Source organism: Panthera uncia, chromosome F1 (assembly GCF_023721935.1).
Source record: "Panthera uncia isolate 11264 chromosome F1, Puncia_PCG_1.0, whole genome shotgun sequence".
In the NCBI taxonomy this organism is placed as follows: domain Eukaryota; kingdom Metazoa; phylum Chordata; class Mammalia; order Carnivora; family Felidae; genus Panthera; species Panthera uncia.
In genome coordinates, this window is record NC_064813.1 from 45,325,977 (window position 1) to 45,351,080 (window position 25,104).

Consider the following 25,104-nt stretch of genomic DNA (forward strand, 5'->3'; position numbering starts at 1 on the left):
CGAGAAATTCTGCTAAGATGTATGTATTTGCAGAGCAAGGTGGAGAGGCTACCATTGTCAGGAGTTTACAAGTGAAACCTGGGAGTATCAGTCATCTCTTAGCTACCCTGAATACTCTCCCATCATGTCTCTCTCTAACATCAATGTCGGATGACCACTCTGAAGGTGAATTGCAGGGATCTAGTGAGGATAGCTACATCTGTGTAGTGCTAAGGTGCTCTCACATCTGCTGTTAGGATTTCACAAGTCGTGTGAAAAATTATGGTCCTGGGGATCCTTGCCGGCTCAATCAGTGGAGCATGTTACTCCTGATATTCAGGGTATAGGTTTGAGCTCCACATTGGGTGTAGAGATTACTTAAAAATAAAATCTTAAAAAGAAAAAAACAATCCAGAAAATGATGGTCCTTTCCCTAAGCTCTATCAATAAGGCAAACCTTTCTAATGACATTATTTGGTGTCAAGGTCAGGTTAAGCTTATTTTTCTTGCTGAGATATCACAGTGGAAAATTAAAGGGGAGAGAGAATTATGAATGTGAGCTTAGTCCAAAATATTCCCTTAAATAGTTCTACTGATTGTCTTCTTTTTAAAAATTTGCACACAGAATAAAACAAAAAAAGGGAAAAATGGTTTCATCTTATTTACAGAGAACACAAGACAGAAATTGACACTTTTGGAGAAAACCTGTTTCAAAAATCAAACTTGTGCTTAAATATAAATATGCTCTAAAATACCTAATAATTTACTATCAAAGAAATAATTCTTTTAATATATACATTTTTACTTTATATAAAACTGTAGTTTTTTTCTTATTTCAGACATGTATTTCAACATATGTGTATGTGTGTGTTTGTATTTATATACTTAAGGTATTGATTAAAAAATAAGCTCTATTTAAATGAATAACAACAGAATATATACCAAAAACTAGGGAAAATTTTAAGTTTAAAGAAAGTTGAGGATAAAAACAGGGAGATAATTTTAGCAAGTAAAGATGAGTTATATTTTGCTGTAGTAAGTACTAACCCCAAATCTGCTTATTTTTTTTAATGTTTACTTATTTTTGAGAGGCGGACAGGGGCAGGGAGAGAGGGCCAGAAGATCGGAAGTGGACACCATGCTGCCGAGAGCCCGATGCAGGGCTCAAACTCACGAACCATGAGATCATGACCTGATCCGAAGTTGGACACTTAACCAACTGAGCCACCCAGGCTCCCACCCCAAATCTGTGTTTTAAAACAAAGATATATTTCTGGCTCACAGTGCATATACAATTCAGGTAGGTATATATTCTGTGTTGTTCTCTTTTTAGTAACCAGATTCTGAGAGTAACCTATTCTAGAAATATAGCCATTGATTATGGAAGAAGGAAAGGTAGGACACACCTAACCCTGTACTGACTCTTCAAAATTCTACCAGAAGGGATAATGTGCTTCCCATTGCATTTCACTGGATAAAGTAAATCACTTAGCCAAACTTCATGTCTGGGGAGTTGGGAAGTACAATCTTACCTCATACTTGGACGTAAAAAAGAAAAAAGAAAAGAAATGTTTGTACATAGTACTAATGCCTCCACCCACCCCTCTTTCAATTTATGAAATACCCTTTAATTCATTTTCCTTTTCTCATTAAAAATACATTCATCTAAGAGAAGGAGAGAGAGAGAGAAAGAAATTAAGAAACAGACTCTTAATTATAGAGAACAAATTGATGGCGAGGAAGAGGCGAGGAAGGTGTAGGATGGGTTAAATTAAGGGAAAAAAAAGTACACTCATCCCTTCACAGGGGAAGAAAAACAAAAATTCCTTACATGATGGTATGAAGCACTGTATCATGGATTTTCATGTAATTAGAGAAATAGAAACACTATAACAGTAACAGAAAGTACCATGTAAAATGGTCCCAAAGTCCTGCTGAAGAGATATTGAGGGGACGTCTACCCTGGCAATAAAAATAAATAATAATAATATCATATTTCTTGAGTTATTTTTGTACCTTGAAAGAGCAACATGGTTCATTTATCTCTGTAGATTTTTTTTTGTTCCACCCTCTGTGTGAGTCATCTTCCTTCATTGCCATTTTTGCCACAAAGTAATCAGACACTGGAAAATTTGCCTTTCTTAACTGCTGAACAATTTTATGAGTTCATTTTTTGCCTACAGATAATGGGTGACTCCAGGGCCATTTTAATCCAAAAAGCCATAGTCTCTTTTATTTATTTATTTATTTTAATTTTCAAGGGAGAGGGAGAGCATGAGAGCCAGACAGAAGGACGGAGGGAGAGAGAGAGAGAGAGAGAGGAAGAGAATCTTAAACAGATTCCACATTCAGCACGTACCAGGGATTAGTCCCACAACCCTATCTCTTATAGATACAAGATTTGAAGACAGGATGTCTGAGAATTTTCCCACAACTTCAATAGCATCAATCTGTAGATCCAAGAAATTCTATGAAGTTGAGACATGGTAAAATTTAAACACATTACACACACATGCACACACGCACACAGACACACACTTAGTATTTCTTTATAAAATTTCTATATTAAAATGTAAGTTAATTAATGTTACAGCAATAATTGTTCAAGAGAATTCATTTAAAATGAAATTCCAATCTTTCAGAGTTTCTTGTTTGTTAAAGAACATTTATTTCTGTGAACATTTAATATATGAGTTAAAATTTATTTTTGATAACCTTACATATGTTTTTATTTGTTTTCATCTTTTCTATATTTCAAATACTTAGTTTATTGTTTACTAGAAAATGAAAGAAAAAAGCTCTTAAACTGAGTTTTGGTAGAGGCAATTTATTTTGCTTAATCATCCCTGAAACCTAATTGAAAACTGTAAAAAATAAGTCAGTGATGGAGAATATTTTAATTTGTAGTTTGGGGTAAACATCAATTGATTACAAAGAAAAAATCTTGGAGATAACTTGTGCATTAAATGGGAAATACTACATAATGCTTATTTATGTGCAGATAGTTTCTTTTTTAAACCCAAGAGTATATGTTACATAAAGCTACATATTTAAAACAAATATCAAATAGCATTTTCTAATAAATCTTTCAGTATATAAACCTCTTATTAAAGTTTAATATGTCTCTTTTTGATATAAAGATGATATGGACTTAATTTCTATGAATATATTTGAAGACTGGTTCATATTTGTACACTCATAAATTAAGTAACATCATCTAAATCTGTTAAAAGTATTACAGAACTTTGTTATTCCTGTGAATGACATAACAGTCAACACACAAAATAAACAGTGAATACTTCATTTTCTAAGACAGTCTAAGTATACTGTCATAAATTCAGTGCTTTAAAACTAGCGATCTGAAATATCATTGATATGTTCTTTAAGTAACTTTAATTTGATGGCTATTAATACAGTTTTTTTAAAAAAAATAACGTATAATATAAGCACGTATTTACCTTTACCTTTCATCATAGAATTGAGGTCCTAATTACAGTCTTTCATAGAAGTATCATTAAAAACCATACATGTTCTCAAAAATGTTTAAATTTTGCATGCAAAGATAACTCCAAATATCTATAAAAAGGGACTATTTGCACATTGGCAAGAGCAATGAAAAAGAGCTTGTAGAACGCTTTCATTTTCTGACTGCCATTGTGTGTGAGAGGGTTTGAGTGCTTTCCAAAATTTGTCTGGGTTGCCAGGCCTGTCAGATATGTTTGCTAGAGTTTGGAAAGGAAATCTACCATGTTCTGCATTCTTGGCATTAGCATCAAGAAAGTTTTAGAGAATATATTTTGATCTACTGCTATATATTTCAAGTTTTGGTAACAGCAATTTCAAGGAAAAAACTTTAAGTGAAAGTAACTGGTAATTTATATCTATTTGAACTTCAGCACCATTTCCTAGGATTTCCTCTTTTTACAAACATACTTGAAGGTTAATATTATTTATTAACACTACTGTTTTGGCTTCAAATAATACACTTACTCGCATTCCTGTGTTTAAATGCTGCACTTCACAAATGCAAGTTGTATGGCAGATACGGCCTGGACATCAGCTCTTATGCTGAACTGACTAATGAACTGTAGTATTAATGAATAAAATACAAATTATTTTCATGATTAGTGATAACATTGGCTTATTACTCCCAATGTGTCCCCCTGATTCTGAATAAATTCATAAAATTAAAAGGGTTACTAATAAAATAATATTCAATATAATTAATCACATAATATACTTGATTAAAATTCATAGAAAATAATTATATAGGTTAGAACTATAAAAATAATTTACTCAATCATTTTGCCTGTTTTGGCTGAGCTACAAAGTAAAGTATGTAGAAGACATAAATCTATGATTCTTGAGTGTTAAAAATTGTCTAACATTCTTCTTTCATTAAAGATAAAATGAATTGCATAAGGGAACTCTGGAGAAGGTCAAAATCATACATTTTGAGGAACTAGAACTAATTTTAACTTAGAGTGATATTATCACCAACTGGATATTCAAATCTGTATTTCACATAGACATTTAGATTTTCATTTCTACTTAAGCTTCCATATCAGTCCATTACCTTTAGTAAGAAGGGTCAAATCCATTAACTTGGCCAACTCACATAGAACCATTCACATAAAACTACCAAGACAGAATTTTTTTCTACCTTAAAATTTTTAGTGCACTAAAAGAATAATATAGCCCACTAAGGAATAATCCAGGCCTTTCTGTTCTGTCAATAAGAATAAATTTTTGTAATTTATGTTTTATTGCTTAAAATAGAGATAGAAAAACTAATTTACTGAGGATCTATCTCCTATGTATCATCTATCTATCTATCTATCTACCATCTCTCCATCTATATATCATCTATCCTCACATTCCCTAGCTTATGTGAGTATTGCTGGCAGATAGCTCTTACCCATCAACAACTTTCACTGATTGCCTCCTTTGAAAGGAGCACCCTTACTGAAGGTCATGCTCCCTTCTCATGGTGGTCTGCATTCAATGACTGATCTATTGCAGGTAAAAACTCCGTGCTTCCTTTCTCCTAATTTGGGATAACTTTGTAGGATCATTCCCAATTCAGAATTCCTTACAGAAGCCTCCATTTGAAAACTCTGTCTCAGAGATCCCAGGAAATTCTACCCACAATAGAGGCCAAAACTTTTTAGTGCAGAACCAAACCTAGAACATAATAAAGCACATGAGTTCTCAATGACTATTTGCAAGTGACCAATAAAGAGCTTTATCTCTACACCTAAGAACAAACACACTGGAGCATGCTTTCTATTTGTTTTATGTTTTTTGTTTATGTTTTTGTTTTCTTATTGTTTTTGCATGATTCTGGATACATATTCAAAAGTCAGCTACAGACTTACAGAGACCAAATGAGATTGTTGGTAATATTGCATAGAGTAACACTTTGTATGTCCTCCTGAATAACAGTGAAATTACTACTATAAAATGGAAGATACCTTGATGTTTTGATTAATTGTCTTATAAAAATACAAATGCATTCTTTGAAGCACATGCTATCACAACATGTGATCCTATCGAAAGGTACTAGAAAATGTCATAGTGACATGTAAGCATACTTTAGAGAAAAAGGCAAATTTATATTTTAGTGATTGAATTATGACTTTTCTCTGAGCACTCAAAATACTATTTGGCTGAGTCATTAAAGTGATGTCAAATTTTTATTATTCTGAAAAGTAGCTCTTCATTCCAGCTATATAAAATATTTAGAAACTAAAATACATACTCTTTCCCAAACTCCAAAGTACTCTAATGGGTATTTAAAAATGCCTCTGACTAGGTAATTTCAAATATTATGTTACAAGTGCCGCAGATATTATTTGTTAACATAAACCCAACCTATTTTAAACTAGTTAAGTGTGTATTGTATATACATAATAATATTTTCTTAAATTCTGGGAAACCTATATGAAGAGGCTTAATGTTTTCTACACCATTCTAGATGCTAGGGATGAAAAGATGAATAGGACATAGTACTTGCTTTTAAGAATCTCATCAATCCATTAGGTAAAACTGAACAGACTAGTATATTGAGATTGAGTGGGACTTATTGGCTTCCTATTTCTCCCTCCTCTAGAGTCAAGTATAAATTCAGATTACGGTTAGGTATTGACACTCTTTTAGCATTAAAAAAATCATACTGAAGATGCCCAATTATTAAACTGTGAAGTATTTAAAGACGCCTCATCTTCCTCAAGATAACACACCATCAGGGCAAATTCACACGCAGATGCATTTTTCCCACGTTTCTTTCTCTATTCCATATGATTGAAAGAAAGCTGAGTGTGTAAGAAAACAGGCACCAAATATAAGAAAAAGTAAGGTGCCGGTGGCCAGGGCTCAAGTGGATGTAAATGAACTAAGGAGGAGGAACAGGAGAAGGAAAAGTACAAGAACAAGAATATGCTCTGTGATTCTCCATGGTATGTTCACAGAAAAAGGGGGGAAAAAAACAAAAACAAACAAACAAACAAAAATGAGGTCCTGACCAGGGAGGGGAAATGGTGGTAGTGATGATAATAGAAAGGGGCAGACAAATCAATATCGATCACTTAAATATTCTTATTGTGTCTTTAAAAGATTGTGGTATACATTTCAAACCCAAACTAAATAAATGTGGTTTTGTTTTGCTACATTCTTACAGATTCTGTGGATTTTACTTAAAGAAATTCTGGCTGGGGCACTGAATGTACCACCCTCATCCTGGCCATAATGGTTTCCTTGTGGCATCACCAAATGATTCTGTAACTTCTATCTAACTGGTTAGTATGAAGTGATAAGAGAACACATAAGAAATAAATAAATTCAACTTGAAGGTTTAAGCAGAACACAGGAAGGGAAGAAAACATAGAGCTGGGCCTTCAAGGAGAACTCACCATTTACTACTTAAACAAGGTATATAGTAAAAATATATCTCATGCAGAAGATTAGGCATGTGTGAGAGAGGTCAGAAAGTGTTTTCCAGAAATACCAATCATCATGACTGTAGGGAAAACTGAGTACTCTAAGGCTGCAGTATCTGGGAATGATCATTTGGTGATGAGTTTAAAGGGCAGACATTTCCAATTACTTGGGTGGGCAGGGTTTAGGCTATCAGAAACTCTAGATCAGTCACTTCCCCTGCTATGTTCTTAATGTCTGTGTCCTCCTCTCCACCAAAGTTCATACATTGAAGCTCTAATGTTTAATGGGAGGCGATTAAGTCACAAGGCTTAAGTGCTCATGAAAAAGATTAATGCTCTTATAGAAGAGGTCCCTAGAGCTCCCTAGAAACCTTCCACCATGTAAGGATACAAGGAGAAGTCTATGACTTGTCATCTACGGCATCCTTCTGAGAGGCTAGTTTGAAATCTGGTCTGATGGCAAATCTCCTGAGTCAGTACAGACAGTGGATGCAATGAGGATTAATTCATTTCTTGAGACAAGAAGCATAGAGTAAGGCCCAGGAGTAAAGGACAAGCACAGAGTGTTCCACTCCCTATTATGGATACAAAACCTGTGTTGCTAATGAAAACTTTTTGTTCCACGTGCCCAAAGAACACTATACTAGGATGACCAACAGGATATTTATGAAGAGTTGGGAAGAAAAGGGTAGAATCTATGGAAAGTGTCCCTCTAGAAGCAATACTGAATCTCTGGTTCCATATATTTCATAACACTCTTGACACATTTGTGTTACAGAACTGAGCAAAGGCTCAGGAATAGGAAGCAACAAATGTCATTGAAAGGAATTTTGAGTTAGGTTAAATTCAATAATATACTTTCAATTTCAAACTAAAATTACTGAATCAAAGTAAAATTTCATTTCTCTTTTTGAAAAAATAAGCACTAAGGTAGCCAGCCCAGGGATTAGATGATGGTAACCATCCTGATTCCAACTTTCTTTTCCACCATTCCAGTGCCTGGCTGTCTTCCTCAGGTTTACCTCATGATTTGAGATGACTGCAAGTGTCCAGTCATCACATCAACATGGCAAATTGGAAGATGGAAGAACAAAAACATAGCAAAAAGTCATAATCTGGTAGAAGTAGCAATTTTAATACAGATGCTTTGGAAATGTCACATATATCCACCTGCATCTCACTAGTAATATAAATAGAAGATTACACCTACTTTTAAGAGAAACTAGAAAATGCAATCTTTATTCTGAAAATCAATAAGCCCAATTTACCAAATTTAGTAGCTAATTAGCAGTCACTGACACTGAAGAGATGTGGGATAGAGATACAAAACTGAAGGGTTAAAACTGTGAATAAGAATCCCTTGAACTCTAAATTCATTCTGTTATTTTGTGTAGCACATAACTGTTTCTTCTCCACTATGATAGGGTTTGGAATGTTCATTCTATAAAGATTTTGAAAATCAGATTTTCTATAATGTGGACACAAGTCAGACACGAGAGCCACGGCATGCTGACACACTGAAGCAGCAGGACGGAATTAAAGCCTACAAATAGAACAGTAAGACATCCAGGGATTTTCCTTAACTTAGTCTCCTTTTCTGGAGAAATGGCCAGCCCACAAAGAAAACCCACCAAGACTGACATTAAAATGTGCTTCTTCAGACACGGTTTACTTCCTATTATCTCCTAATTAGTCCCAACAATTAATAAGTCCCCTTCCAAATATGCCCAGTTTAAAATAAGCTTTTTAGATTCTAATATTATCTGACAGCCAAGGATCATCAGTCCGGGACAAATCTCTAATAAGTGATAACAAACACAAACAAAATAAACAAAAAGAAGTCCTCAAATGAATATGAGGCAATAAAGGACACAGGGGACAGGTTCATGAAACTATGAATAGTATGCTTAAAAGAGTAGAAGATATTGCATCCCATGAAATATGAAGAGAATATAGGTGCATTCCAAAAAAGCAAATGCAAAAAAAATATATAAAATTGTTGTAAAAGTGACATCCCTTGAAACTTTATTCTCCATACCTTTCCCCATTTTCCCTTAGTCCCACACAATATCATAAGCCTCATTGATTCAGTGCCCAGTCTAATCACTTGGCTCACATCCTACTCCAAGTCTACCAGCATCTCTTGAAGAACTAAAAAATAAAATAATAAAATAAAATAAAATAAAATAAAATAAAATAAAATAAAACAAAACAGAAGCAAATGTATTTCCTGTGGTGAGCAGGGAAACCATGATGGACTGGAATATTTTAATAGAATCTCATGAATATAATAAATGAAATTCTTTATAAAACATATTTTAAAACATCTTTGGTGAGAAATGAAGAAATGACAAAATATTAAGGAATTACCAGTTCAGGATTTTAGTGAAGGCAAGAACTGAGGAAGGCATGAAAAGCACTGAATCTACAGTTGCCTGATAGCACTTGCTGTTTTGATAAATCCCTGGGACCAGAACAAGTTTGAATCCCAGGGCCTAAGTAGAGAGTGTAATAACAGACCCAATGCTGTCACCAGCTACACCCCAAAACCTGGCCTTTATTGCCCACCTGCTTGTACTCACTAACCTCTGTCTCATGTTTTCCCCTAAGCTCTTCTTAAAATAGTAGAAGATATTGCATTATTTACATAATGCACAAGGCATGTTTCCTTAAGGCTTATGTGAGACCTTACACATTCCTCTACATAGGGTGACAAGGCCTCCCTGTTTAAATATGCATCCTAATCCTAAACCAAAGGAACCCATTCACCCTCTCTCAGGGAGTCATGGCTTTGGAAGCCATTCCCCATGATCTTATTTGCTGCAAATGTCTGTGCAACAACTCAAACTGGTGCAGCTTCTGATTCACCAAGGAGCAAACTCACATTGGTTCAGTTCCAATGCTAACTCAAAAAAGATAAACTCTCAGTGAAGGGAAAATAAAAAACCGTCCTTCCCATCTCCACTTTCAGGGCATGGCAAATAAATTTTCCTTGATATTGAGTATGTAGGGGAAGAGGAGATGGATAAAATATATCACTTAACCATCCACTGGGTAAAGAAAAAAAATATATACTGGAAATTAGAAAATACTTTCAACTGATTGATAAGGAACATATATGTTGAGAGATTCATATACACAGAGAAAGAAAGACTGAAAACTGGCAAAACATGAATCTCAAGAAATTAGAACAGTGAGATAAACGACAAAAAGTTAATTAAAAAAAGAGCTTTTGGAAAAGAAGTATATTTTCTGATAGAAACATAGTCAACTTCAGAAACACAGTTTTGCTTTGTGTTAATGAAGTTTATATAAAACATATGGCAAGAAAGCTGTTTCACAAACTTCTTTTTCTTTAAAGATTGGATCAAAGTAGAAGAATTTTGATAATGCACTTTGGGCCAGGAGGAAATCCAATAGGGACAATTTTAAAATTAGGCCACAGCTAAAAGCATATCGGTAGGGTAAACTTAGGAATATAACATACCTGTTTGTTGTGCAGATAAATCACTGGAGTTGGACCAGATTAGGAGTCCATTATTTCCCCTCCTATTACGCACCCGTAAAATATGAACCCAATACATCAATAGCATAATTACCTGTAAGTAAGTGACTATTATGCCTGAGCACTGGGGTAGGGTGAGGGAAATGGAGTAACTAACATCACAACACAAAGAGAGAGGAAAGGGAGAGAGAGTCTGTAAAGCGCAAAAGCATGTTGTAGAAATAAAGACTACACATGGTGTAGTCTCATAGTCTAGACTAAAGGCCATTTCACCACTGAGTTTTTTTGTTTTTTGTTTTTTTTTAGCATCAATTGAATAAAGGAGAGGGGCCACTCTCAAATTTCCATCCCTTCAACACTAAATGGGTTATACTACAAAAGTTAAATCAGAAAGAACTATTTATATTCTCTGATTAGAAGAGACTTGCTAACAGTGTGAACACTTTTTGTTTTGTAATGGACTTTACTATACACTCTTTCCACAATTAAAGGAGATTTTACATATATAAACCAGTTCTTATTTTCTTATTACAATGCAATCACTATTAATTTAGGTAGAATTTTACTTGTATGTCTAAATAATAGGACAGCTCTTTCTATAAGAAGATTGACTGCTGGAGTGGATTAAAAGCTTTCAGAGAAATCCCCTGCTTATTTATATTAGAGTCAGAGAATTTGATTTTCCTCCCAACAGAAATTGCTGTTTTATCCAGTTTGTGTTTCTAAAGGGCATCCTAAAATATCGTTGATTTTATGCTATTCAACTGTTATGAAACATTTATCCAGCTTAATTTTATAGCTTACTTTCTGATCTCCTCCAATATTATTTTCCCTTTCAAATTATAACAAAAGTCTTTTTAGCAAAATTTTATTATCATATGATCTTCTATAAACTATGGTATTTTATATAGTTAAACTATGCATTTATTCTTTTTCTTTTTTTTTTTTCTTTTAAAAATTCCCTGTTTAGAGGGGTGTTTGGTTCATTCAGCAGAGCATGTGACTCAATCTAAGGTTCATGAGTTCAAGCCGCACATTGGGCGTAGAGCTTACTAACAAAAAAAGTTCCTATGTACAAATTGATTTCATGTATGAAACATCACTTCATGTTTCTTCAGAATGCATATTTTGTAATTATTTGAAAATATTTTTTAAGTTCATTTATTTATTTTGAGAAAGAGAGAGAGAGTATGTGCAAGTAGGGGAGGGAGAGAGAGAGAGAGAAAAAGAGAGTATCCCAAGCAGGCTCTGTGTTGTTAATGCCAGAGCTGACTCAGGGCTCCATCTCAGGAACCAAACTGTGAGATCATGACCTAAGCTGAAATTAAGAGTCAGATGCTTAGGGGTGCCTGGGTGGCTCAATCAGTTAAGTGTCTGACTACGGCTCAGGTCACAATCTCATGGTTTGTGGGTTTGAACCCCATGCTGGTCTCTGTGCTGAGAGCTCAGAGCCTGGAACCTGCAGCCTGCTTCAGATTCCATGTCTCCCTCTCTCTGCCCCTCCCCTACTCGAACTCTGTCTCCTTCTCTCTCTCTTAAAAAATAAATATTAAAAATTTTTTAAAAAGTCACATGCTTAATCAACTGAGCCACCCAGGCACCCGTGGATCCTGACAAATTATTAAGGTAAGCAGATGTCAACCTTCATAGAAACTGTTCTTCTGGCTGTTTTGTCCTTACTTGAGCATGGTACAGAGCCCTAGCAGGTCCTATGCAACTCTTTAAATGGGCATTGTCTAAACCACAGAAAAAACAGCAGGGGCAGCAGAATATGAACATCCTCCTTCAGATTTAGATCAGTTCTTCAATTTTGGCTATAAGGCAGTGCACAGAAACACCGACTATCTCATCCTCCCAGGGGACATCACACTGGTCCACTACCTTGGCGGAACCATCCTCATGAAAACCTCGAAGAAGGAAAGGACTCACATTTAGTAGAGATCTTAGAAAGATGCATTTTCCAGAGATGGAAAATAGTTCTTGGCTTGCTATCAGACACTAGTTGAGACAATATGCCTGATCATGAGGCAACATGAGAGAGGGACCCAAACTTTCTACTTTCAATTGTGAATAATCTGATCAATACAACCATAAATTAAGGCATTCTTAGTACCATTTTTTCATCAAGTAGGTCTGGTTTATATAGACCTAGGGTAAGCATGTGTCAAAGTGCAAGAAAGTTACATAAACTGTTTCTCACATTTTCAAAATGCCTGTATCTGTCATACTGCTGTCTCTCCTTCGACCCACTCTTATGGTTTCCTGGGTGGCTGTGCTCACTATGATGGTTTAAGATGCAACACGAGGACTATTTTTTTGTTTCACTGGTGTTCAAAATTTCTGTGGAAGGTCATATTTTCTATTGGGCTTGTGGCAAAGTTATAGAGGACACCACTACACTTTTAAAGCAAAGACATGTCCTTTCAACAGATAATATTAAGCGAGTGGCTTTGATCAACACGAATTGCCAACCACTGAAGCTGACTTGTCTGCTACTACTAATAACTGCCCAATATATGAGAAGCAGCAACTAAAAGTAGTATTTACCTTAAAGAAAGACAGAGCATGTTCATTGCCTTCAGGCAATGGAATAGAGACACAACTAGCTAAATGGATGGATCTTAAAAAAGAATTCTTAATGAAAGAAGTGTGAGATGTATAACAAAACACTTTACAGAAATAGCACAAAAATATGCACACAAAATAACAGTTCCCCTATTGCAAGAATATATGTTAATAAAAATACATGAGAATCTTTTAGATGGGGAATAGACAATAGGTGTTGGCTACAAAACTGAATGAATGGAATGAAGGAATGATTTAATTGATTAAAAATCAAATTGAGGGCACCTGGGTGGCTCACTTGCTTACGTGTCAGACTTCAGCTCAGGTCAAGATCTTGCAGTTCCTGAGTTTGAGCCCTGCGTCAGGTTTTGTGCTGATAGCTCAGAGCCTGGAGCCTGCTTCAGATTTCGTCTCCACCTCTCTCTGTGCCCCTCCCGCACTCATGTTCTGTCTCTCTCAAAAATAAATAAACATTAATTTTAAAAAAATCAAACTTGGGCTTTGCATAGACTCCAATTTCTATACTTAAAAAGTGGGATGACGTTTTTGTAGAGCAAGGAGACGCACAATTAAAAAAAATTAACACAGCAAAATAAAATAATAACAGTGATTAAAGGTGCTGTGAACTTAGAGGAGTATTTTTCTCAATCTACCCATATGATACCTAAAGGGAAAAAAATCAATGAAATACATATGGTTAATGAAAAATTAGGATGCCAGCATAGTAATGAAACAGTAAATAATAAGGGGTGAGGTAGGATATGGCCTCAGGGAGGTAGGCAGTGTCCCATTCATGTTGGCTCTGGCCACAAATTTGAATTTCATTTTCTAAGTTGAATTTCACTGTGATCTGCTGGAGGTCTTCAAGCATGGGAGAAATACGAGCAGACTAAAGGTAGAGTGAAACATTCTGGCTCCTATAGTTAAAAAAAAGTAAACTGCAGGGGGAAAAGTAATAAAGGAGACAAGAGCTAGGAAGATTCCCATTCCTCTGAGGAGATTGTCATGGTTGGCAACAGGGCTGCAGGACAAGTGGGTAAAAGTGATTATGTCACCTACCAGACTAAAACATGCCAATTGCATCTGGTAGTTTTCTGATTAAAGTCCAAAGACCTTGAAACGATATCCATAGCATGTCAGGGTTTTAATCATGTCTACCACATCCTTTGCTAACTCTTCTGAAATATTGTCCTTCCTAAAAAAGGTGTTGCTTTCTCTCACAATTTCATGCCTTTACACAATCTCTTTCATTCGCTTGGGAAAATCCAACTGCCTCTTCTTGACCACTGAGTTCTCAGATTCAACTAAAATTAATTTCCTCAGAGATTACATTTTAAACTAACTTCATACCACGAGCAGTTTAGTTTCTGTTCTTAGTGGTCCACTGTTAATATGTGATTTTCTTTATAATAACATTTTGCTATTAATGTAATTTTCATTGTGTGTGATTTTTGCCTATGTGATTTCTAATTGGACTATATGATTAGTAAAGAAATGTTTTTATCTTTACATAACTAGCACTCACAGAATACCTTAAATAGAAAAGGCTTTTAATAAATGCTTGATTATTCGATCAAAAATAATTGCCAAAGATTATCACCACTGTTTCTTTTTTTCATTTGCTTTAAATCCCTGTCTCTGAGTTCTTCTACAGACTAAGACAATATACATGTCATGTATAAATATGCTTAGTCATATGATTCTTGCTACAAAAAATGAAATCTTTTAACATGGTAAACTAAATAAATAACATATTCAAATATTTAGTCATTCCATTTATTCCTTCAGAATAACATGTACCAGCAAAACAACATTTACCAGCAACTATACCTATGGTACTGCAAAGCACCACAGATGACACAAAGAAAACTTCTTACAAATGAGGTGACTTAAAACAAAAGCACAGTAGACTTAGAACCTGGTAGGGTCCCCTCCTTCCTTGTTTATGGAAAAAAACAAAAACCACAACTCAAGGCAACCTAGTTATACAGATGTGACATCCCTCACCACCTTGTACCATGAGACCATTTATTCAGACTTCATGTTGTGTGTTACCATAGATGGGAGACAAAAAAAAAAATAGAAAGTGCATAAAAAACTATGCCACATGGCATCCGGGGTTCAGTTCTTCAGGCACGACCCCAACTGAGTCTTGCCGGCACAAACAAAAGTCCAGTCTCAGTGTCACAACTCTCTGTGGGAGAATCCTCTTACAAGAATACAAATAAAACTATGACAAAATTCCCACCAAAAAAAGTGGAAATTGATAAGGAACACCATGTTTATCCTTTTTTATGCATTTTTATTTTTATTTTTGTTTTTATTTTGTTATTTGTCTATTGCCAAGTTCTTCATTTTATCACAAAATTCAATGAGAAATAAAGTATTATATTATTCAGGGTAACACAAGCTGCTATAATAGATATACACTAGGGTTCAACCATTTAATTCAGGAGATTGTTACTTCTTCTTCATATAAATTTTAATTGGTACTGAGTGCGATAGAGTGCGGGCAGGGTTAGTCAACTCTGCCCCATATAGTCTGGGCCCAGATCGGGGAATGTTCTCATTTTGTCCAGTCACTAGGTAGGGGATGAGAGCAAGTGGGAGATGTGGGGGGTCAGGCCTGGGAGTGGTATCTACATCTTAGCCAGGACACAAGTTAACAGACTGAGTGAATTATATAATTGCTGCCACAAATTTACTTTGCAGAGCACTGAATAAAAGTAACCTTAATAAAATATGGATAAATAAAGGATTTAATGAGTGGTAAAATTTAGGGTCAAGTTTGGTCTTCTACAATTTATAAGAAATAAGAGAAAAAAAAGTCTATGTATCAGATATGATGAGCTACAAGGTAAATCCTGTCCAAATACACATGAAAATATGCACAATTAAAGATATCTAATAAATATTTGTCAAAGGAAATAAATCCAAAATGCTTCATTATATCCATAAAAAACGGTTGTAAAAATATGACTTGATATGTTTATTGCCTCTGCCCTTTAGTCTATTAAATTTGATAGTGCTCAACCCAAAATTTAAAAGAAATTATAAATTGTTAGTATATTTCAAATGTCAATTCTATGATATCTATAGCTTTGCTTCATCACTGTGATGACATTCGAGGATTATCTGAAAACAACAAAAAGAATGAAATGATAAATGCAATAATAAATTATGAGACACTACTTCAATTGAGCTACTCAATGCTAAACTATTTGATGTGCAAATATTAGATGCTCTGTTCTGTGTTTTTTCCATCTTTTTTCCTCTACTTGTATTCCATTTTGAATAATGTTTATTAACTTGTCTTTTAGTCCAATGATTACAGCACCGTATGTGGTGTTTGCTCACTGAAAGAAATGTTTCATTCTATTACCAAGTATTTTCTACATTTCTATTTTTTTTTTTAAATTTTAACTTCTGGTAAAATGATCTATTTGTTTCTGTATGCTGTCAATATTTTCCATTGCCTCCTTTAACACCTTTTTATACTCATTTTAAAATCCTTGTCACATAATTTCAAATTCTCAGTTGTCTCTCTACGTGTTTCTATTCACTGTTTCCACTCCTGTCCGTGATTTTATTTGCTTTTCTGTATTTTTCATATATTATTTTTATTGTATTCCACTAATGTGTGAAAGATCAACAGAAGTAGAAATAAAAGACATTTTTTCTCAGAATGTTATACATAGGGTCACTACAGTTGGATAAGTCTAGTCCATAGTTTAGAAATGCCCAGAATTTTTTGCAGCTCTAAACAGATGCAATTGCCATTGTTTAAAATATCTTGATGGTGAGATCACTTTTCCTTCAAAGGACATGGGGTCTGAAAACTTGTAAGACTCAAAGATCTCTTTACAATTTATAATTTAACCACCAGCCTTCCAACCCTTGGAACATTTATTTCTATTTTATAGTTTTGGCTTTTGTATTTTTTGTGCTCCCGGATTTTTTGCACTGCAATCTTTCCACTGGCATTCTGCACCTCAGGAGACTACTCTTCCCCTGACTGCCTTGACTCCAAACATTGGAGGGCTAGTACACTGCACTTAGTGAAGGTCCAGAGTATCTTACTGGGTTTTCTCTGAGCAATTCTGCTCTGCTCCAGCCATTAGAGGTTCACGGCAGTACACGTGGGAGAATCTTGAGGTACTCTAGAGATTTATTTTAGCTCTTCAGCAAACTGCGGTCTTAAATTTGGGAATACCCCATGCAAACCAGGAGGGTGTATCTCAGCTCCCCTGCCCTGCTCCCAGCCTTTCGTTTGCTTCTCTGTGTGCTTGGTATGAGCCCACGGGACAGTGTCAGTGGGTGGAAGAACACCACACTGGGGCTGAGGCTATACAAAATATTTTATTTGTCATTTCAGCATGCATAGGCTACCATGAGTTCATTAAAAGATCAACATATTTTTTTTTCCTTATTTCTCTCTATGGTGGATGTTGCTTCTATCATTCAACCAGGAATGGAAACAGCCATGGGTCTCTGTGTTCCTAGGAAGGAAATGTATCTATCTGGATTTTACTACATGAGCTCTTTGGATCTTCAGTACTCTGATGGTTTTTAACTATGATTGTTTATAGCTTATCTTGCTTGCTACATACCCTAAATGGAAGTGGTAGTCTATATAATAAAACAATTTTAAAGTTTACTTATTATTTCTACTTATTATTTATTTCTACTTAAACAAATTGAAGAATATTCTACAGACACAAAAAATAAAAGTAAGAATTTTGCTCAATTAAATGACCTCGAGATGTCAACTTGGCTAAATAAGCCATAAGAATTAAAAGATAGCATTTCTGTAAGCATAAACTACATGAATTTATAGATTTTACCATTTTTATCCATTTACTTATAAGCTACAAAATCAAACTTAAATTTTTTCTATCCCTTCATAGTCTACTCAAAAGTGGCTATTAGATTGTCTCGATTTGTGAAATATCTGAAGATACCATTTATTTAAGGACAGAGGAAATGTTAATTCTATTAGATTACTGGATTTGAAAATACCATGCACGTTATGATTGCATCAGAAATTGAATACTTCAAGTTTAAACTACTGAAGTCTTTATTTTTTTTTTATTTTTATTTTTTTCAACATTTTTTATTTATTTTTGGGACAGAGAGAGACAGAGCATGAACGGGGGAGGGGCAGTGAGGGAGGGAGACACAGAATCAGAAAGAGGCTCCAGGCTCCGAGCCATTAGCCCAGAGCCCGACGCGGGGCTCGAACTCACGGACCGGGAGATCGTGACCTGGCTGAAGTCGGACGCTCAACCGACTGCGCCACCCAGGCGCCCCGAAACTACTGAAGTCTTTAGATCTAAGTAACCAATTTTCTATTTTGGAATAAGTACAAACTCTTCTAAAATTAACATTAAAATGTAATTCTGTTCATATTAATTGATGTTCCAAGAATCACATCTATTATTTCACCTTTTCCCAGTCCCTATCACAGGAATTAGAACAGACACTATAACTCGAAGGAAATAATGATTATTACCTTAAGTCCTAGGGCACAATAACATTTAATATATTTAATAGCATCCTTTTAAGATTTCGAGTGAATGTCAGTCCTAGTTTTGTCAATCCTAGGAATGTCAGTCCTAGGTGTGTGTGTGTGTGTGTGTGTGTGTGTGTGTGTGTGTATGGTCATCTACATTATCTCTCTCCGGAATACATATAAAGAAGAGAACAATCACCTTAGGGACTGGTTTAAATGAAGCTTAATCACACCAACTAACTTCAGTATTCCCCAGAACATTGTTTCTATTCATATGCAGAATGAGTTAGATTCAGTCCAAGTGTAAGCAGAGGCTTTAAGGTGATTTTAAGCTTTTTTTTTTTTTTTTTCAATTTAGGTGGTAAGAACATCAAGGTCATGAAGCTATTCTTGTGTCACATCACAGCCATCTGCATAGAATAAACGTGCTTAGATAAGATTGTTCACCTACAAGATCCACCACAACCTCTTCACTTGGACACTCTAGCAACCAATGAAAGGCAGATTCCCTTAAAAACACAGTGGACAAGTTTTAAAAAAAAAAGAAAGAAAGAAGAAAAATTGTCCTATGTAATTAGCACTCCCAGTACCACTCAGAATTAATGCTTCAGTATAAAGTTTACCAATTCTAATATTTTTAGAATTATGAAAAAGAATGGCAATATCTGAACATTAGCTTGAAACTAATGTTCCTCAAAAGGGAAATAAAACTTATCCAGAAAAAGCTTACCTCTGAAAACTTATCCAGAAAAAGCTTACCTTTCTCAAATTCCTATAAGAGTTATAGAAATAATAAATAATGTTCATAGGAATTTTACACAATCATTTTAGAAATCTAAAAAATAACAGAGAAAAGCACTCAGGATAAAAATAAAAAGTTATTGGGGCACCAGGCTGGTTCTGTTGGTAGAGCATGTGACTCTTGATCTCGGGGTCATGAGGTTTGAACTCCATATTGGGGGTAGAGATTACTTAAATAAAAGTTTTAAAAAACATCAAAGGTTATTATTATCTTCATTTCCAAGATAATATAATAGGTTTGGATTTGTTTTATTTTCTTTCAGTTGATTGTGTAAATTTTAAATTGATATGATCATACATATATCTAGATATCTGTATCTCCCTCTATATATCTGATACATATGTATATATTTTTGCATAGTTTGTCTTTACTTAATGTTATCTTATAAACATAATTCTATACAATTTTTTCACAGAATATTTTTGTAATGACCTACTATTTACTTAATTAGGCATTTATTCACTTTATTCTATTTTGGGATAATCAAATACCCAATTATTAATTTTCAATTTGCTGATTTTACATAAGTGATAAAATCATATATTTTTTATAAGTATGGTTCACATAAAACAGCTGTCCTATAAAAGGTTGGTTACATCTTCATTCTTTTTTAGAAAAATACTACTGAAAGTGAAGTTACTGATTTAAAACCAAAGAATACGGATATTGTAACATGCATGTTAGCTGTTTACAAACATGTTTCCAAAAAGAATACAATAACTAATAATTGATGTAATATGGTATGTCCAACACACCATATTTTTATCATTTTGTCATCACTTCTGCACTAGTTTGATTATAAACAGAAAAGATATGTCATAGGATCTTTATTTCTATTATTATTACTAAAATGTTTAATAATTTATTTTAATTTCTTAATACTACCTTCCTATTTTGTTTCCTCATGCCTTGTGTGTCCCTGAACCCTCAGTAACAGCAGTAAAGTTTTAAACTCCCAAGCCCTTCACTACTGAAACATCATTAAAAACCCTATCTGCTTAGTATTCTATTTTCTCCTGTCCTTGGTCTTTAATAGATTACAGCTGGTTTATGTGATAAATGAGTACATGCTAATGGGATAAAAAAAAATGTGCAAGTATACCTTTGCAGTCCAAAAGAAGAGGCCAGGTACCACAAGGATGGTGTGCGGGTACATGTGTCACACAAGCCAGGTGTGTGTTCTGCTATCCCCTGGATGTTTCCTGGTCTCGGGCTTTGCCTAATCTCTTGAGTCTTAGTTGCCTTATAAATGAAATGGCTATATCTGATCTACCTATGTAAGAAGAAAACAACAATGACCCAGTAAGACTAAATTCTAACAGTTTTTGTAAATAGGGGAAAAAAACTGTAAGTTCATTATATTTTAGTTAGGGATCCCTTTGCAAACTGTACACTTTTATAACCATAAACCTCTATACACTATACAAGTGAATTATTTCAATAGTGATTCATTCAAGTCTCTGGAGAGACCATTTTTTGGGGGGGTGGGGGAGACACTACTCTCAAATCATAGCACTAAAACTGCTCAGACAGATCTATCTATCTATCTACCTATCTATCTATCAATCTATCATCTACTCATTTGGTTTCTCTAGTGAAACTAATATATGGTGTATATGTGAAAGTGTGTTTAATGTAAAATTCAAGATTAAGCCACCTTTTGTACTAATACTACCCGTGGTTCAGCCTAAATAAATCGCATAATAGTATTCTACTTCAGTAATGATGTTTATTCATTCAGAAACCATCACTGGATTCAGCTTCAATTAAGATAACATTTATCACTTCCATGCAATGACATAAAACAATTTCAGTGTCATTGATAAATAAAACACTCTTTCTGATCACATAACCATAAAATAGTAAGTAGTCAATATCACTACCACATTTATTTATCATGAAATAGTCACAATATTTAAATCATAAAAATTTGAATGTTCTACAGAATTAATAGTGTACATACTTTTGAAGATGAACCATAACTAAAATTAGGAAAATGCTCTTTCTTCTATTTTATTCACCTAATTATCTAAATATATAATTAAATGGTTTCTCATTTCAATTGTAATTTCATTTTTTTATTTATCCAAATGACTTTTGATGACTAAGGAATTCTAGAAACTTGATAATCTATTAAAGGTTTCTATTCACGAACCAAATTCCTAAAGTTTATAGATAGGATTAAAAATATTAGAATACATGGATAATACTAGTAAGAAAATATGAAGCATCCTAGGAAGATAAACATCAGACAAGATCCTATAAAGAATTTGATACTCAAATCATATCCAGGATAGTCATGCTGCAGAAGTTGGATGTGGCCACAAGGGTACTCCACTCCCGGATTCAGAAATTCTGGGGGCCCTGGGACAACAGTAACGTCTATTTCCAGACAGGAACATTATATCCCCCAATGGCTAGACAGAGCAACAGTACTCCAGGCTACAGGTAACAGCTAAGACGAATGGGGAGCACCACCTCCCTAACTACAGACCATAAGCTCTTCCATGACACACCCAATCCCTCCTCTAGTCTTACCGAAAAGAAAAAAAAAAAAAAAAAAAAAAAAAAAAGGCTAAAATGCAAGTCGTAGAAGTACTGGCTTCTCTTTACATACGACAGATAAACATGTAAGACAGAAGTTCCCAGATACTCTCAACTAAAATTATTTTAAATGACCATATTTTTGGAAATTTAAGAAAACCTCAAGAAATAGAAGAATATGCATATGAGTAAGAAATAGCGCAACCAGAAGACAACCTTAAATAAATGTAATTATTATTATCTGAGGATAATGGAACATTACGACATCAATAAAACACAAACACTCTATGCTGGAAAGTCAATTGGAGATCAATGTAAAAATATATTTACTGAAACGTATACGTATTTACAAGATAATGCCAACAGTTTTCCCAAGATGTAGCCTGAAAAGGGTTTGAGATGGAGATATTATAAGAAAATTTACAATATTGGAGATTAAAAGCATAACTTGAAAGATCTATATGGTTAATTATCCCGGAGGAAGGAAGGAAGAAAATAGAGAGCATTCGTGGATTATATTTAAATTAAATTAAAACAAAATAATTTGATGAGGCTTTTCTAGAATGAAGATAAACAGAAACACAGAGATGAAATACTATATGAGCTAAACAGAATATTTTTTAAATTAATAAAGTGTAAGAATAAAAGCCTTGTTAATTCAGAGTAAGTTAGAATTAAATTATTAAATTTAAAATGATTACACTAAGGGAAAAACAAAAGCCAAACCCGAGGTAAAGAGGAGAAAAAATATACAAATAACAAGAAGAATCAGAATATCAGAGGCCTCATATGAACATTAGATGCAAAACAGATGAATATATCCAATATGTTAAAAAGTTTAGTTAAAATAATAGTAAAAAATAAACTTATGACACTTTTTCTGACCAGATTAACATTCAGGTTTGAAGATGAAAATGACATACTAAAACTCAAAAAGTTTAAGACTTCCATTCATTTCCTAAGATCATATATTCCAGCAAGAAAAAGGAAATTTCAAAGTGAAATGAATAATGAGTAGCAAAATATATATATGTATATATATATATATATATAAATATGTAATATATATATATATACATATAAAATCTCAAATTTAAATTTAAACGGATCTAATTTAAATATACTTAAATATATAAAATAAAAATACATAAAAATATTTAAATATAAAAATTTAAATTTATGTATATATCTCAAATTTAAAATTGTGTTTTGTTAAAAAATACAATTATAAGATTCTTAAAATGATGACAATCTGAACACAGGAGTTGAATGGAGACACAAGAGGAAGGACTCAAAACCATTTAAGGTAATTAAGTCATCGGTTGTAAAAATATACATATATTAATTAGTCTACTCATTTTCAGGGAACTTTAAATTTTTAGGGTGGTTACTAATGTGAAATAAATGCATATCTTCTAAAATATTAAAAGAAGAACAAGACCAAGAAAATATGACTACTCCCAGGGGCACCTGGGTGGCTCAGTGGGTTAGGCATCAGACTTGATTTTGGCTCAGGGCATGATCTTACGGTTGGTGAGTTCGGGCCCCACATGAAACTCTGTACTGACAGTGCAGACTCTACTCAGGATTCTCACTCCCTCCCTGTCTCTCTGCCCCTTCCTCACTTGCATGCATGAGCACTTGCACTCCCTGTCTCTCTCAAAATATAAATAAATAAACCCAAAAAAAAAAAAACGACCAAATTCACAAATTGAGGGAAAGGGAAAATAAACAGCAATAAAACATGGTAAAGAAAAAACATTAAATAAAATAGCATAGTATGTCAAATATTTATTAATAAACAATATATATGAAATAGCTCAACCACCTAATAAAATCAAAGGTACTTTGGTTGGATGGAACAGATTCTAGCTCTGTGCCAATTTCAAGAAGAATTCAAAAATAATGTCATAAAAAAGCATGAAAAAATAAATTAGAGGAAGGCCAAAAAAGATATCCCACACACAACTGAGCACTTAGTGTTATATGTAAGTGATGAATCACTAAATTCTACTCCTGAAACCTATATTACATTATATGTTAAATAACTAGAATTTAAATAAAAATTTGAAACAAACAAAAAAATTAGATAAACACCAAAAATAAAGAAATAGCTCTCTAATAACATGTGAACAAATGCCCAAACTTATTAGCAATTAAAGAAATCCAAATCAAAGCAATAATAAAATGCTAAAAAAAGAATTAAACAGAGAAGTAAGTAAATTATACATTCAGAAATGGAGTAAGAATAGAACAGTGAAATAACAAGACAATTGATAAAGCTGACAGGAGATATGTATAAGTCCACAACCCTAGTAGAAGACATGTAGCATTATTCTTTCAAACGTTAACAGATGAAGCAGAATAAATGTGAGAACGTAGACTATCAGAATAGCAATAATCTTTGTCTGCAATGCTTAACACATATAGACGTACTCCTAGAAATAAACATAGAAACGAATATGGGGTAGTCCCTCTTTAAATTTTTAAATATATTATGTAATTGTTCCCCAAAATCACTGACCCAATTTCCATCCCCACTAGCAGTTTATGGGAACATTAGTTTTCTTACACTTTTGCCAGTATCCAAATTATAACTCCTTAAAAATGTTTTCTTGTCTTAGGGTTGAAAACATTATTTCATTGCTTTTTAAATCTGTATTTTTCTGATTAATAACAAAGTTAAGAAATGTTTTATATATACATCAGCTATTTGTATTCCTTTTACTATGTTACTGTCCTGTACATTTTTGCCCCTTTAACACCAATCTAGTAATATCAACAAATAATTTTTAGATTATTTTGATTGCATTATTACTTGATTCAAAATCAAATAGTGTACCATAATGGTATTTTCTTTTAGATAGTCCCACTCCTCCCCTTTACTCTTATGACATTGTTTTTTGTTTCTTAGTGTGTCTTTCTATTGACTGAACATACACATTTTCCAGAAAAGCATTTTCAAATGGAAACTGACAGAGACCTGCACAGTAGCAAGTGCCTGGGGCTCCCAGTTCCCATTACATTCTGAAGCATTTCAGGTATCAAACAGAGCCTCAGCCAAACTTGCATAAATAGACCACAGTCTTTGGGTTGTATGATCATAAACTTTACAACTAAAAAATATCTGCATCTCTTTGTCCCCTCAAGTGTGCAAAGGGCTGGATATAAAATCAGTGGTTGCAGAAATATGATGTGGAAACATGATACTCACCTCTGTATATCTAACTTCACCTCTTGTGGGTACACTACATCTTCC